Source organism: Colobus angolensis, unplaced genomic scaffold (assembly GCF_000951035.1).
Source record: "Colobus angolensis palliatus isolate OR3802 unplaced genomic scaffold, Cang.pa_1.0 Scaffold14, whole genome shotgun sequence".
NCBI lineage: Eukaryota > Metazoa > Chordata > Mammalia > Primates > Cercopithecidae > Colobus > Colobus angolensis.
The window spans coordinates 563,784-581,290 of NW_012114488.1; the positions used below are offsets into that span (position 1 = coordinate 563,784).

Sequence of the window (17,507 nt, forward strand, 5' to 3'; positions counted from 1 at the left end):
ATTTGACTTCATCAAAGTTTTGCATGTGGAAGAAGAGCAGAATTGGGGAACACCTGAGCTGTCACTAAGCACTTCCTCACCATACAAGTAAGAGACACAGAGATGGGCTGGATAACAACAGTGACACCATAAAGAAAAGCTCCTTCTTCACTGTGACTTATACAAGTAGAAAGCATGTTGTTTGTGTCTTCAAAGAAAAGCATTAGAGTTAGTTATGTCTAGTTTAAAGATTCTAACAAGTGCTAACTCACTTCTGTGTCAAGATTCTAAAGTTTGATAATTAACTCTGTTTCCTTGCTAATAACAACAACAAAACTTACATTTTTGCAGAGAAAGAAAGAAATGTTCTTCCTTTCCTGATCTTCTCTGAAGAAGGGCTCTATATCCAAGCTAATTTTGTTTTGTTTCTTGCTTATTATTTATTTTAACATTTAGCATAACTTCTGGTTTTCACTTTAAGAAGTAAAGTTTGGGATTATCCCTCCCATCTTCTCATCAATGAGAAAACTAAACAAACTGAAAATAAATCTTCTGAGATCCGTGACAGAATTGAAGTCACAGAGCAAAGTGCTGTCCTGAAAACAGACAGATAAAGATAGATAATCGCAATTTATTCTCAATTCTAGGAACTAAAGCCCAGGTTTAGAAGACCACAGATGAAGCCAGTATTTTTAGGAACATACAAACATGTAATAATTCATGAATTGTTGAGGCTCAGTGCAGACAAGCTTGAGAGTTTAAAGTTCTTGGGTGCTCAGTCTCATGCAGTCTTTACATTTTTGTGTTTTACCTCCAGGATCCCCACCAAGTTCTCACTGTGAATGCTGGAGAATAGTCTCTTCATGCTCCTAGCAGAAAGCGGAGAAAAATAACCATTGTGATGTAAGTCCAGAACATTCTGGTCCTCCCTCCCTCAAGGGAAATTACAAGGGCTTAACTGAAGTGAGGTAAGAGAAACATTCAGCTCCAACCCTTCCAGCATTCCCGTTTCACCTAAGTGGAGGGGACGGGGGAATGGATGCTGAGAAGCACTTTCAAAGGTCACATCCCAAGGCAAATGCTCACTAGAAGACAGCGACCTCTTCAAAGCACTATAGAATGTTTCTCTTTCCCCCATACATTAAAAACACTGCGACTGCAGGAGAAAACACAGAAGGCCCGGGGCCAGAACAATGCTAAGGAGCTGAGGCCAAACGCTTTGGAGAAAAGGCGACGAAAGAAGGAGCGGGACCGGAAGAAGCGAAGGAACTGCGGCAAAAGGGAATGCAGAAAAGGCCAAGGTCGAGGGGGCGAGGGCCAGGGCGGCGACCAAGCCCACCCCCGAGGTGGCCTGCAAGGAGCCGCAGGAGCCGTCGGGGCTGGTAGTCCACAAGGTGGAAGTGAGTGACCACGAGTCGGCCAGCAAGGCGCAAAGAGGAGGAAGAGGCAGGAGGTGAAGGGGAGCCTTGCGGAGCCCAAAGGGAGGAAGTCCGGACGCTGCTGAATTCCGGGGGCGAGACCAGCGGAAGGCGCGAGAGCTAGAGGCCAACGGGAAGTGGAAGCGGAAGCGGAGAGATCTGCCGAACCAGGCGGACAGCGCGACAATCCGGAACGCCCAGCGCCTCCCATAGAGGCCTGAGGCGCAAGGAGAAGTGCTGGGCGGACAAGGTGAAGAAGCGGCGGCGCCAGAACCTGCGCAGAAAGAAGGCGGCCAGCGTCCCTCGCTCCCTGCACGGGGCCCGCAAGGAGCGTGCGATCCCGTCTAGGACCCTGAGCGCGCCGGCCTCGTGGGGGCGCCTGAGGGCTCCTCCCTTCCCCCACCTCAGGCCCAGCGTGTCCCTGGCCTGGGCCTTTCCCACCTGGGGCTGCCGTCTCTGTCCTGGGAGTCTCGAGGAGCCCCTCCGAGTCCTTGTGTGATGCCCGCTCCTCCCGCAACCTCTGTGGAACTCGGCTTCTCCATGTGAAAGGGACACAGTCTTGTTCACCTGAGTTGTGAGGCCTCAGATCAGGCACGCAGAAAAGAATGTTTCAGCGTTGTCCTTGAACGCAGGGCGCAGATCCTTCAGACCCCAGGGAAAGAGTGAACCAGATCCAGCCCTCCAGTCTTCTCGGTGAGGCCTGAGAGCTTCCCAGAGGTTTGCAGACTCAGGGAAGAGGAACGTTGGTAGGGATGGGTGGGAGGAGTTTGTGGTGAGAAAGTCACAGGCCTTCTTCCCCTGCCCGTGTTCACAGGGGCCACAGGACAGGAAGAGAATGTATTTTGCCGATTATCCGCATTAGTCCAAAACTCGCTGGAAGGGAGGAAAACCCCAGGGGTGCATGGGCACCTGGCATTCGGGAGAACGTGGAGCCCATCCAGGCACCGTGTGTCCGGAACAGAACACCATGGCCTTCTCTACTCTCTTGGCTTCTGCCTGTTTGAGTCTCTTTCTTTTCCTTAGTAGCCCGGGGAAGCATTTTACAGCTCAGAATTCAAAGGGTGGAAGGGAGCTGTACCTTTCCAGATCGTGGATGTGAGTTGGGCCACATGGCCACCTCTGAACTAGTTGCTGGCTCCAATTGTGGGGCGGTGACTGACATGCCTCCCTACCCTCTTGGAGTCAGGGAGGAAAAGTTTCCTGACAGAGGGTGGAGCTGGGTGGGGGTAGAGGGAGCTTTGCTGTTACCTAATGGGAGGGGTAGGGGTGAGGACAGATAGCAGATGTCAGATGGCTTCTGCCCCAGGTGAGTGCTTTGCTGCAGAAGTGGTCCAGTGTGGCTGGTGTTTTCTAAGTGTCTTGGAGTGAGGAAATCACACTTATTGAGCAGTTGTTCAGAGATGAGGCCCCTCACTCCCTAAATATTTAATAAAATGGGTAATTTTCCCATGGTACACAATTTCAAAAAGACTTCTAATTGATAATGTAGCATGCTAGATGTTCTCATAAGCCTCTCTGGTGTGGCTGAACTGAGAATGCTTGATAGATTTGTTATTTTTTTTAACGAATGACTGGGTTGGTGGGAAATGGAGAGATGACTGGGCAGAGATTTTCCCAGCTTGGTGAAAGAGAACAGTCTTGAGATTTGGGAAACCTGTGGCAGCCATGGAGATGCACCTCTTGATCTTTTTTGAGAAATAACTGGCCGTTCAGCTGCAAAGAGTGTAGACTGTTGACAGTCCAGACCATTGCCTTCTGCATCTGCCTCAGCCACTGAACTAAGGACATGCACTGTGTGGGTGGCCTCCAGCCAGTGATTAAGCACTCCTTTAATAGGCAGACTGCTCCAGGGTTCCCTGTGAGTTATTTGAGACTGCCCATTCTGCATCATGTTGTGAGGCTCTCCTGGTACCGTTCTGCTTCCTGCCCTTGTCTTTCACAGGTGTTAGCCCTTGATAGCCCTTTTACACTCCTCACTTAGTCTCTGAATCTGTTTGCTGGAGGAATGAAAGTGACACAGCTTCCAACAACTTCCAAGTAAGTTGTTGGAAACAACACACACCCTGAGGTATCTACACGTCACTGCAGAACATAAAAGCAGGATCCAACAATCTTACAGTCCTTAGCCAGAGAAGAAAAACAGGTGCCCTGAGAAGGAAGACACATTGACAGCTGATTTCTCAACAGCAACAATGAAAGCTGGAAAAACGAGAACTGCTGAGGAAACGAGAAGTCTAGAATTCACTACCCCTGTAAATATTTTTCACTTTGAGTGTCAATTGTTAATTATTTTTGCTTGCTGAAAAAAATCCCTTCATGTCATCCTATCTCTTAAGAAAATGAAACTTAAGAAGGAAGATGATTTTACAAAGAAATGGTAAGCACAGACAAGGGGGATGTTTTGAATCTAAACATGCCCATTGCATGAAACTGGTCTTCATTTTGGTAGGCAGCATCCGTCAGTGGCTATTTAAATTAAATAAACTTGGACGGGCATAGTGGCTCATGCCTGTAATCTCAACGCTTTGGGAGGCCAAGGCAGGGAGATCAACTTGACGTCGGGAGTTTGAGACCAGTCTGGCAAACGTGGTGAAACTCATCTCCACTAAATGTGCAAAATACAGCCGGCCACCTGTAATCACAGCTACTGGGGGGGCTGAGGCAGGAGAGTCACAAACCTGGGAGGCAGAGGTTGCAGTGAGCCAAGATCATACCACTGTACTCCAGCCACAGCAAGAGAGCAAATAAATTATTTATCAATAAATTGAATTAATTAAATTAAGTATTCAGTTCCTGGGTTGTATTAGCCACATTTTAAATGCTCAGTGGCCCTAGTGATTAACACACTGGATAACACAGATACAGAACATTTATATATCAAAGAAGGTTATTGGTCAATGCTGGTGTAAAACATTTTGTAATTTGTAGGCTTACAAATCAGGGTATATCTAGAATATTGGACAATATGATACGTAAGTTATAGAAGTGGCTGGAATTGAATGATTCTCAGGTTTTTTATATGTAAGGAGTAAAAATCAGAATTAAATATGCATATTCTAAGATAACCACCAAAAGAGAGAAATGGTATAAACTAAAAGGGAAACACATGGAATGAGGTGGAAAGATCTCAATCCTGCAGGAGGGCAGAGAGAAAGAATAAAACCTAGGAACTAAGTGAGGTGAATGGAAGATACAAACTATGATGGAAGAATTAAATCCACATCTATAGGCAATCAACATGAACACAAATGATTAAACTCAGATGAATTTTGGAGGCATGTGAATAATAATAAACCTGTACATAAAAGTGTTTTGACTCTCCAAAGAGACAAGGATTGTAATGACCGCACCCCCAAAATTATAAAAACGAATCACCCTGAGGTTATAAAATCTTTCTGCAGCTTCCAAGTAAGTCATAAACTCCAGTATCACCACCTTCAGCTGGATGATTAGATATCATTTGAGAGATTCCCTCTGTTAAAAGGAGGTCTTGCTCTTTTCTGGTTAGTGCTGCATGAGAAGCCATGAGCAGCGGAGTCTCTGGCGACACTATCAGGCAGTGCAGAAAGTCCTGCACAGGAAGCAGCACAAGCGTCGGAAGTTTTTGGAGACAGTGGAGTTGCAGATCAGCTTGAAGAACTGTGACCCCCAGAAGGACAAATGCTTTTCAGGCTTAAGTCCACTCCCCAGCCCAAGTTCTCGCTGTGTTCCCTGGGGCACCAGCAGCACTGTGATGAGGCCAAGGCCATGGGTATCCCCCACATGAACATCAAGATGATGAAAAAACTCAATGAGAATAAACTGGTCAAAAAGCTGGCTAAGAAGTATGATGCATTTTTGGCTTCAGAGTCTCTGATCAAGCAGATCCCACGAATCCTTGGCCCAAGCCTAAATAAAGCAGGAGAGTTCCCTTCTCTGCTCATACACAACGAAAACATGGTGGCCAAAGGGGATCAGGCCAAGCCCACAATCAAGTTTCGTATGAAGAAAGTGTTATAGCTGGCTGTCGTTGTTGGCCATGTGAAGATGACAGACAATGAGTTTGTGTAAAACTTTCACCTGGCTGTCAACTTCCTAGTGTCATTGCTCAAGAAAAACTGGAAGAATGTCTGGGCTTTATATATCAAAAGCACTGTGGGCAAGCCCCAGCACCTATATTAAGGCACATTAGAATGAACTCTAATGCTAACAGAAAAAAAAAAAAGATGTTTATCAAATCCCGTTAACTAATCTTGAACTGTTAAATTACGAGGCTTTGATCCCTGCGTACACCTGTCTCATCTAAAAGGGGGTACTTGACTTCTATTGAATCTTAAATGTCAACCCTGATACCTGGCACTAAATTCAAGTTAACCAAAGCCTCATCTTCAGACCTGGGAGAAGATGACCGTCAAAATAAACTGCTTTCATATGACATGGGGCCAGTTAAATAGTAACTATTGATTTAGTAATTTTTCCTTCATCTGAATTAATATACTTTGTTTTATGCCTTAATGCTAGATAATTTTGAATTGTCCAGATACCCATGAGTGTCCTTTTCCTTTCATTGTCAGAGCTAGGCAGCACTTATGTCCTTTTTGTTTATAACATTGGTAATTCTATGCATGGCTTACAAAATTGGGTAAAACAACAAAAATTACCTTTCTCCTCTCTATCTGATATCTCTGAAACTTAAAAACCATTCAGAATCCACTGAGCCTGATCTATGTTCATTGCTAATGCTCCACTGCTAAAACTGTGTAAGTACCTTCCCTCTAGGCCCAGCCATTATCACAGAAGAGATGGGAATGTGAGAATGTAAGGGCCAAGTTTGAGGGATGAAAATTATCGATGCTGCTTCCTGGTTGATGAAAGAAAAATTAATTAAGTTAGATCCTCCAAACCAAAGGCACACAGATGCCTAAATAGCTGGCAAAATAAGGGACTTTGCTTCCTGGGTCATTGTATGACCCCTTTTTAGCCATCCCAACCATAAAGAATTTCCTACTTTTCACAAAATTAAAAGGCAATTACTAGGATGATATCAAGATACCTTGTTACAAAGGCTCCTAGGTATACTGCCCCGAGTTATGAGATTTATGCAGATATATATATACAACTTCTTTAATCAGCCACCTTAGAACAAATTACTAAAAAGGCTGCAAAAAGCATTGTGGCACAACAGAAGTCTCAAAACTTAGCTTAAATGGTTTTAACAGAATGCTTATGTTTTGTATAGCTAGTTGCTATAAGTATGTAACTAAAATCATGACAGTAGCTCAGTGATAAAATTGATAGATAAGTCAATTTTGTTACCTTGCCTTTTGACTTTTGGTTCTTGACTGTTATTTTACAACCCTCAGCATAATTCTGTAATTCTTTGCATTGGCCACACCAAAGTAGCCATTTCCTGAACTCTATTTTTTCTTACCTATATGTCTCAGTGCAGTGAATTCTATAGCCTCAGCACATTGTATTGTAGGTTCATTTAACAAAAATGTATTATCTGTATATACTTTTATCAAGCAGATGCTAGGTACATGGTTAGTATCCAGTAAGTGCTGATTAACTAAATGCATTCACAACCTAGTCAGAGATTAAGTGAGGCAAACAAATAAATAACACACCGTTGCAGACTCTGAAATGGCCTGGCATACTAGGTATAATTGGAACACAAATGAAGAAGCCATTATTTGTGTCTGGGTTACCTGAAGAAAGGTTTCACAGAAAAGGTGCATTTTAACAGATATATAAAAATGAATTCAAATTTGTTTATGCTTCTCTAGGCCTATGTTGCCTTTCTTGGGGGCATGAAAAGCACAAATTAGAATCGGGAATAAACATGAGCTGGGGTGACCACAGAGCGGGATGGAAGGGCTTCAGAACAGGGGTGTCTTCCAGGAGAGTGATGGGAGTAAAAATGTAAAAGTAGGTTAGGGCTTGAATTGATTACCCTTTTCAGATATCTTGGCCTGTAGAAATCCTGAGAGCTCAAATGTCACCCCCTATGATGTCTTCTCAGAAGTGTCAGTCAGAATTCATCCCGTTTCCTCTTTGCCAGGATACAAATCCTAAATGTGCATTAAAAAAACAGTAAAAGAAACATGTTTTGAGGTCAACATTAGTTGTTTTCATATCAGTTTCCTCCCTGAAGGAGAAGTCAAGACTGTGTCTGTCTCATTTCTCACAGTGCCTAACTGAGGAGCTTAGCATATGTTTCCTTGGTATTGAACAAATGCAGGGATTGGCTTTTCATTGCAAGGGAGTGAGATTCAGTTGGAGTTGTTTTGCTGCTCCTCAGACTCACCAGCTGGACAGCTTGCCCCGTCGTGGCAGCTAAGCCCACCCCTCCATTCCTGTCCATCCATTTTCATCCATGTCCCTGTCTCCTGGAAGCTTACAGTTCCTGCACCAGAGACTGAAGCAGAGCAATCCTAATGGCTCAGTTTGACCTTTTTCCTGACTTCCTCAGTATTTGTTTATGCTGCAATCTGCAGTCGTCAGTCTGCCAGCCTGCCACACTGGTGTCTGCCACTTGACCAAACCCTCTGTTCCTGCCCTTTGAAATTTTGGGTTCATCATATTTAACAGTCACCCTGGCAGCTGCTCCTCCCATAGGAGGTCAACTGACTTTGTTCACTACTCTGGGGCTGGGCTGCTAGAGGCTGGTCACCACAGAATGCAGGGACAGCCCTCATTGGCTGTTCTTTCCTAGTCTTTGCTTCTCCCATCCCTCAGGGCTAGCCAGCCACACCCAGCATGGTGGTGTGGCCTGGAGTATCAGCTCAGTTTGTTTAATCTTTAACTTGTTTACAGACAGATCTAATATGGTTTATCTCAGTGTCCCCACCCAAATCTCATCTTGAATTGTAATCCCCATAATCCCCACGTGCTGAGGGAGAGACCCCCTGGGAGGTGATTGGATCGTGGAGTGGTTCCCCCACACTGTTCTCATGATAGTGAGTGAGTTCTCCTGAGATCTGATGGTTTTATAAGTGTTTAGCAGTTCCTCCTTCACGCTCTCTTTCCTGCCACCATGTGAAAAAGGTACTTGCTTCTCTTTTGCCTTCTGCCATAACTGTAGCTTTCCTGAGGCCTCCCCAACCACTCAGAACTGTGAGTCAATTAAACCTCTTCCCTTTATAAATTACCCAGTCTTGGGTATTTCTTTATAGCAGTGTGAAAATGGACTAATACAGAATTCCTTTCATGGGGTTGGACTAGACTAGGTGAAAGGGCAGGAAGAGTGACAATGTCCCAACCCATCGGTAGTGAGTGTGTGACTTGAGGATGCTTGGGTGTAAAGGGCTCTTTCTTAATTTGCAAAATGAGGGTGTTGGCACCAAGTATGTCTACAGTTCCTTTCCTTGTCATATTTTTTATGATTCTATGAATACAACAAAGAGAGCTTGTACTAGGGAAACAATGAGAAAATTCATTATTAGGTTAGCCCATTAAAAGGTTGAATTCAGTGAAGCCATTGCTTTATAACTGGTGCTTTTCAAATCCATTGTTATTTCTGGTTCCCTTCCCCAAACTAATTTCCACCCCCTTCCTCTGACACCCACCCCCCGCCATCACTAAAGGCATATGCCCACTTCTTCCTTCATCTGCAGGGCTGACTAGCTGGGTGGGAACAGCAGGAGGCAGGGAATGGCACAGGGAGGTTGAATCTCTCTCCCAGGGCCAGTGCTGTTCATGTCCATTTCCACCTTACACTAGGCGGCTACCACCAATTCAGGAGGCTGCTTGATGTGGGTGTGTAATGGGGTAAAGTTGACCCCAGTAGCATAGCTATATGTAGGTTCCCTTCCAACAGTAAAGTATATATTTATACCTCATGCCGTCATTCAATAATAAGTTTTGAACACTACTTTTGTCTGGCACTGTGCTGACAGAGCTTGGAACGATTCATTCATTGATCCAGCAAATATTTACTGCATGCCTCCTGGATAAATGAAAAATGAGGCAAAGTCCCTGCCTACTGTGAACTTATTTTAAACCTCCATGAGAAGGAGGGAAACTCCCGTCATGCTTACAATTTGCCCAAATTTCTATTCATTCTTGAGTCATATGTGGACCTGCATATCTTTACTGAACCCCCTTGAAGACTGCCTGTGCTCATTGGGCAACATAGTTTTGACCCCAGAAGTTTTTCACGCTGATTTTTCCACACACACAAAAAATTGTCTTTAGGCATTTGATCATCTCCCCAAGTTTTCATGCTTAAGAGAGATTTCAAAACCTCTGTCTCTACACAGTCTGGCCAATAATCTTCTCTGACAAATAAGACAACACCACAGTATTGGTTTAGTTCATGTCTTATTTGTCGGAGAAGATAACTAAACCCCTGGAAAATAATGAGATAAGCTAAAGGAGTTAGATCATTTGCCAAGAAAAAAGAGAACAGGAAGCACACACTTATTAGCCCATTCAAGGATTCATATCTTCTGTCCCTTTAATGAAGCTCCATAGAGTGTTGATTCATTTGAAAGCGTTTTCAGGTTCTGTTAGAATGTATTGCATAACGACTCCCCCAAATCTGTGGCCTGATAGAGTGAAAGTTTAGTACTAATGATTAAATTGTAACTATTGCAGTTATTCTGAAAAACACATAAGAAAAAACCTAGGAATTATTTAAAGAGAAAGTAGCTGGATGGTGATACACATCACCAAAACAGCATTTGAACTCACTATTCCTTAAATTTCTGAAAAATAGGATAGGTTCCTATTAAGAAACTCACCTTCCTGCTGTTAGAATGAAGTGATAGGTTGTCCAATTTGTTGGCAAATAGTTTTTCATAGTTGTCTCTTAATGTCTTTTGATTTCTGTGCTATCAATTGTAATATCACTTCTTATATTTCTGATTTTGAGCCTTCTTTCTGTTTCCTAGCTAAAATTTTGTCAGTTTGTTTTGCTTTTCAAAAGAAAACTCAACTCTTATTTTGGATGATATTTTCTGTAGTTTTTCTGCTTTCTATTTCCTTTATATATTCTCTGATCTTTGTGATTTCTTTTCTTCTGCTAACTTTAGTCATAGGTTGTTCTTTTTTTAGTTCTGTGGGATGTAACATTAGTTTTTTCATTTGACAACTTTTCTTCTTTTTTTATATAGGTTTAATGCTATAAAATTCCCTTTTAGGGCTACTTTTATCTCAAGATATTTTTTAGTTTCTCCTTTAACTTCTTCATTGACCCAATCATTGTTTAGGAGCATATTGTTTAATATGCACATATTTGTTCATTTTCAATGACTCCTCCTGTTACTGATTTCTAGTTTCATACCAGTGTAGTCAGAAAAGATAATTGATATGATTTTGGTCTTCTCAAATTTGTTAAAACTTGTTTTTTGGCCTAACATATGATCTATGCTGGAGAATGTTCTATGTTAACTTGAGAAGAGTCTGTTTGTGTTGGGTAGGATGTTCTGTGTATGTCTGGTAGGTCCATTTGGTCTAGAGTATCAAATTAAGTCTGATATAATTTGGTTGTTTGTCCCCTTAAATCTCATGTTGAATTGTAATCCCCAACATTGGAGGTGAGACCTGATGGGACATGACTGGATCATGGGAGTGGATTGCTCATTAATGGTTTAGCACCAACCCCTTAGTGGTGTCCTTGCAATAGTGGATGAGTTCTCGCAAGATCTGGTTGTTTAAAAGTGTGTCACACTTTCTCCAATCTCTCTCTTGCTCCTCTTGTGGTCATGTGATGTGTCTGGTCCCGATTCACCTTCTAGCATAAATAACAGTTCTGTGAGACCTCCCTAGAAGCCAAGCAGATCCCCGTGCCATGCTTGTGTATGTAGCCTGCAGAACTGTGAGCCAGTCAAACCTCTTTTGTTTATAAATCACTCAGTCTCAGGTATTCCTTTATAACAGTGCAAGAAGAGCCTAACACAAAGTCTGATATTTCCTTCCTGTTTTTCCACCTGGATATCTCTCCATCGCTGAAAATGGGGTATTGAAGTTGCCTACTATTGCTGTATTGTAGTCTATCTCTCCTTTATCTATTAATATTTGCTTCATATATTTCGGTGCTCTGATCTTGGGTGCGTATAGGTTTACAATTAACATGTCCTCTTATAAAGTTGACCCCTTTATTATTATGTAATGGCCTTTTTTTGTTTCTTTTTATAGTTTTTGACATAAAGTCTATTTTATCTGATATAGCTACTTTTGCTCTTTTCTGGAGTCCCTTTGCATGGAATATCTTTTTCTGTCCCTTCACTTTCAGTCCATGTGTGTCCTTACTGGAAAGAGAGTGTGTCTCTCGTAGGCAGCATAGAGTTGGGTCTTGTTTTTTCATCCATTCAACTACTCTATGACTTGACTGGAGAATTAAATCCATTTATAGTCACGTAATTACTGCTAGGTAAGAACTTACTACTGCCATTTTATTTATTGTTTTCTGGTTGTTTTGTAGATCCTTTGTTTTTTCCTATCTTGCCTCCTTTCTTTGTGGTATGATGACTTTCTGTAATGATATGGGTTGGATATTTTCTTTTGATGTTTTGTGTATGTTTTATAGACCTTTGCTTTGTTGTTATGCTGAGGCTTACAGAAAATACCTTATACATATAACAGGCTATTTTAGGTTGTTAGCAGCTTAATTTTGTGGGGGGTGGAGAATTGCTTTTTAAAATTGTCATTTATTTATTGATGCATAATAATTGTACATATTTATAGGGAACATGTGACATTTTGATACAATGTTTAATGTTCAAGTCAGGGTAATAGGATATTCACCACCTTAAACATTTATTATTTCTTTGTGTTAGGAACATTCCAAATCTCTTCTAGCTGTTTTGAAATATATAATTATTGTTAACCATGATCAACCTACTGCATGCGCTGTTGAATACCAGAACTTACTTATTATATCTAACTGCATTTTTATATCCGTTACAAAACCTCTCTTCATCTCCCACATTCCCTACCCTTTCCAGCCTCTGGTAACCATAATTCTATTCACTATTTTTATGGGATCTACTTAATATGTGATACTTATCTTTAAGTTCTTGGCTTATTTCACTGAACATAATGCTCTCTGGTTCCATCATTGTTGTTGGGAAGGACTGGATTTCATTATTTTTTATGACTGAATAATATTCCATTGTGGACATGTACAGCATCTTTTTTATCCATTCATCTGTTGATGAACATTTAGGCTGATTTCATATTTGGGTATTGTGAATAATACTGATAACAATGTGATTTTAATCACATACATAAGCTGTACAGTTTTGGTCCTGTTCCTCCTGTTTTATGTTTTTGATGTCACAATTGACATCTTTTCAGTATTTGTATCCCTTAAGAAATTATTGTAGCTTTAGTCATTTTTAATAGTTTTGACCTTTAACTTTTATACTAAAGACATGATTAACTTACCTATTGCCATTACAGTTTTAGAGCGTACTGGATTTTAAAACATTCTTACTAATTACCATTTTTCTCCATCTTGAAGAACTACCTTTGAAATATTTAAAATGCAGGTATAGTGGTGATAAACTCTCAACTTTTGCTTGTCTTATGAAGTCTTTTCAATCCTTCATATTTGAAAGACATGATTTCTGGGTATAGTATTCTTCGTTGGCTTCCCCTTGCTAGGTCTTGAATATATCATCTTACTCCTTTCTAGCCTACAAGGTTTTGGATGAAAAAAATCTGCTGATAATATCATTGGGATTTCCTTGTATATAACAGTTTGCATTTCTCTAGCTGCTTGAAAAACTCTTTGTCTTTAACTTTTGACAATTTGAGTATGATGTTTCTCAATGTATGCCTCTTTGGAGTCAGCTCATTTGGTGCTTTGAGCTCCTGAAGTCAGGATTTCTATTTCCTTACACGAGTGTGGGAAGTTTTCTTTCATTATCGCTTTGAATATGGTTAATGTGACTTTCTCTCTTCTGGTACATCAGTAACACATGTGATATACAGCCTGATGCTGTTCCATATGTCTCTTAAGCTACTTTCAATATTTTCCATTCTTTTCTATTTTTGCCCCTTAGATTGAATGCCTTTAACTGGCCTGCTTTTGAGTTCACTGGTCCTTTCTTCTGCTTGATCTAGCCTGCTGTTGAACCACTTTATTGGATTTTTAGTTTCAGTTACAGTATTCTTCAGTGCTATAATTTCTATTTGGTACTTTTTAAAATTTTCTATCTCTTCTTTGAAATTCTTAGTTTATTCTTACATTGCTCTCCTGACCTCAGTGAGCATCTTTATTACCTTTATTCTGAATTCCCTTTCAAGTAAATCACATATCTCCACATCACTTGGGTTGAATTTGGGAGATTTATATTGTTCTTAAATGGGAATATATATCCCTGTTTCCTCATTTTCTTTGACCTTCTGTGTTGGTTTCTACACATTAGATAACTGCCTCTGCCAGTTTTTTTTTTTTTTTTAGCAAAAACTTATGTCTATTCCTCCCTCCTGGAAAGGGTTTGTTGAAATGACGAGCATTCCACTATTTCAAATTCCATCTGATATGACATCCTAAACCTCTTAGGTCTTGGAGTAGAGGGAAGTAGACATACATAAGTCTCCCTCGACCACAGGAAAAAGTGGTGATTTTATACAAGTTTGTAAACATTTCTAGGGCCCTCATGCCCCAGGAGCAATGCATAAAAGGGACTCAAAAATGCAGCAACCTGTTACTTCCTGGAATGGGTTTATGGCACACTGTTCCAGTGGCTATTTGGTGATCTGGTTTCTAATATCCACTGGGGAGAAAGGGGGAAGACAGACAGCCCACTGGTAGCCTCAGAAACACATTGGCTTTTCCAGAGCTCTCTCCCTGGCTCACACTACTGATAAAGGCAGACCCATTGATCCCACCTGGAATGAGTTTGTCCTCATGTTGAGTGCCCCACCTTTTACAGTTTTAACACAAGGGGCTGCATCCTAAACCTCCTAGCTCTGGGAGTAGAGAGGACTAGGCATATACAACACTCTCTAGGCCACAGAAGACAGTGGCAGTTTTATATGAGCCTGCACACTCTTCCAGGGACTTCATTCAGTGGAGGAATGTAGAGAAGGGGCTCTAAAATGCAGTTCCCTGTTCATTCCCAAATGGGGTTTGTGCCATGCATTGAGTTCCTAAACTCTCATAGCTGCCACTTGATTGACTGCATCCTAAAAACCTTCCAACTGTAAGGAACAGGAGAAGGCACACATGAGTCTCTCTAGATTACAGAACAAATAGGTGGTTTTCAGTGGGAGTCTAAGCACTTCCAGGGGCTCCATCCTCAGAGTGCCATGAAGAAACGAGGCTGGAATGCACAGTTCCCATTTTCTTTCTAGGAGGGGTTTTCTGTACTTTCTTCCAGTGATTGACTGTTTGAAAGCCTTGCTTCTAATGAATTTGCATCAGTGAACTAATAGAGTAGACAAACAGTAACCCTCCTATAGTCTGAGCCACAGCATGATACTTTCTGAGCCTTTCTTCCAGCTCACCCCATTAAGAAATCTAGGTCTATTCATGTTTCCTTGAAGAAGTTGTCTCACACACCAAGTGCCACAAATTCTATAGCTCCCACTAAAGACACTTTCTCCCAGTGACCTAGCTATTGGAGTCAGTGGGGCTTTGCATTCCTGAATGTCCCTAAGCCTCAGAAAACAAACAGGTGGGCTCACTTCCAGCAGGTACCTCCCTAAGGTCAGAGGCTACCACCTGAATACCAGTATATGCGATTGTCCCAGATCATCTGCCTTTCTTAATGCAGAGAGAGTGGGAGATTAACAAATACACACTCAACTTCACTGTGAAGGTAGAGGAACTAGAATACACAATTAACACCTCAACCTTTCCAACTAGATCTTCTGCCTTACTTGTCTCAGGGTTCTGACAAGACATGGCATATCCTACTCTTCAGAGGGCCATCAAAAAGAGAGACAAAGTTTTAGACAAACACATAGAAGCCACATCCACCTCAAAATCTTCAGCCAAATCATTTGGTGAGAGTCTTTTCCTTCAGTCATTTAGATTCTATTTGAAAAAGGTTAACATTGCATGGTAAAGGCAGAAGTCTTCAATCTGCAAGCCAAGTTGTGTATTTCTGAGTATTTTTGAACATATTTTTGCTTTTCTCCCTATGTGATATATTCGAGAAAAAAATTTCATTTGGGTTACAGGGTATTCATTGTGCAACATAACTTACTTGATTCATTGTATAAAACTGCATCATTCTCTTTGAGCCACATTTTGATCTGGTTTGAGTTTTTTTGCCAACATTTCCTCCATTGGCCTGATCTTGGTTGGAATGTGAGAAAGTTCTTTCTGCTCTAGAGTACCAGAAGTGACCTGGCATTATTGCAAGACAGCAACAGAGATGAACAAGGCCAATCAGTAAGGAAGATGGCAAGCTTTCAAATATTGACATATCTCTTTTGTTCTTCTCACTGAGATCAGGTCTCATACCCACCTCTTCCTAGGAAATCCATGGTATTAGTCTGTTCTCATGCTGCTAATAAAGACATACCTGAGACTGGGTAAATTATAAAGAAAAAGAGGTTTAATGGACTCACAGTTCCACATGGCTGGGGAGGCCTCACAGTCATGGCAGAAGGTGAAGGAGGAGCAAAGGTACATCTTACATGGTGGTGGGCAAAAGAGTGTGTGCAGGGGAACTGCCCTTTATAAAACCATTAGATCTTGTGAGACTTATTCACTATCATGAGAGCAGCATGAGAAAAACCTGTACCCATGATTCAGTTACCTCCCGCTGGGTCCCTCCCACAACATGTAGGGATTATGGGAGTTACAATTCAAAGTGAGATTTGGGTGGGGACACAGTCAAACCATATCATTCACACTTGCCAGTATCTCCCAACTATTACATTGATGTCTAAAATACTGATGCTCCAATGTATCTTATTTTCTGAATGAATATTTCTCCATTTTGTTCCCTGCTTTTCTCTTAAGCTTATTACAATGATCACAAGTTGAAGAGAGAGAGTAATGTAAGAATCAGTCTGAAGTTTAAACTATAGCCCTGATGCTGGAATCTACAAACAGAATATCTGAGTTATGGATAAATAAACATTCAGATTCTGAATCACAAGACATACTCATAGATCCAGGGCATCTGATTTTCTATCAATATTTAATCAAGGAAGAAGCAGGCAGATGAAACTGGAGCCAGAATTTCAAACTATAGGGAAATAAAGCAAGATGGAAGGAGAACTTTGATCAAGTGCTGTTCTAGTACTAAAACATTACTGACATTATTCATTCATCCATGTAGCAAACATGTTTTGAAAGTTTACTCTAGGTCTGGCACCAAATTGTATAAATATTATCCTCATTTTATCTTTGAGAAATCAGAGCTACAGTTTTAAATACTAATTCACCCAGTGTCCACAGGATTTCAAATCGAATTTATACAACAAAACCATGTTCTTTCTCTTATGGCAAAGTTTGGAAGGAAGTAAAAGAATATAACCAGGATACAAGAGAAAGGATGAGAGGGAAGACTTTGTTGAGGGAAAAACACCTAGTCCCACAGTAGCCTAAGTCTCCTAAAGAAAAACTTGAATTCACATTATATTATCATCCAACAACCTTTTCATATGCTTTATAGACAATTAGTTTTTCCATAATATTCTATTCATTCATTTACCAGTTAAAATTTTCTATAAAGTCAACAACCAATATTAAATATTTTCTAGCACAAATCACGGTGGTTCCCAAAATAATCACGGGTCATCCTTAAAATGCTTTTATTTTCATAAATTTGAAAATGTGTAGTTATCATTCTTTAAAATGATGTTTAATTATATAGGCTGACATTTTTATTGGTGAAATGAAATGATTTGATGTGTAGAATTTTCTTCCAAATAATATGAGGGTATAGAGGATATATGATAGGACATCAGTTGATAATTAGTGAGCTGGCTAATAAATACACAAGGATTTATTTTGTTTCTTACTCTAAATAGTGAAAGATGAATCACCATGTTTGGGCGTGAGTTTTCTCTCCAAGGAAATATTAAACATATTCTTCGATAATTCTTCAACTTCTTCCTATTTCAGAATTTAAAACTCCACCAGCTGCATATTGTCCTTATAGTAGAATCTCCTACAGTTGAGAGTGAAGCCCACCAAATGGTGAATCCCTTCTGGGT

The 17,507-nt window shown here is 40.9% G+C and overlaps 1 protein-coding gene and 1 pseudogene across 1 annotated transcript in view; one reads left to right on the forward strand and one right to left on the reverse strand.

Annotated features, from left to right (window-relative positions):
- Positions 1-17,507, reverse strand: part of NAT2 (N-acetyltransferase 2 (arylamine N-acetyltransferase)) — a 186,523-nt gene that overhangs the window by 12,341 nt on the left and 156,675 nt on the right. The gene's annotated exons all lie outside the window — the stretch shown is intronic.
- Positions 4,912-5,558, forward strand: LOC105506794 (annotated as a pseudogene).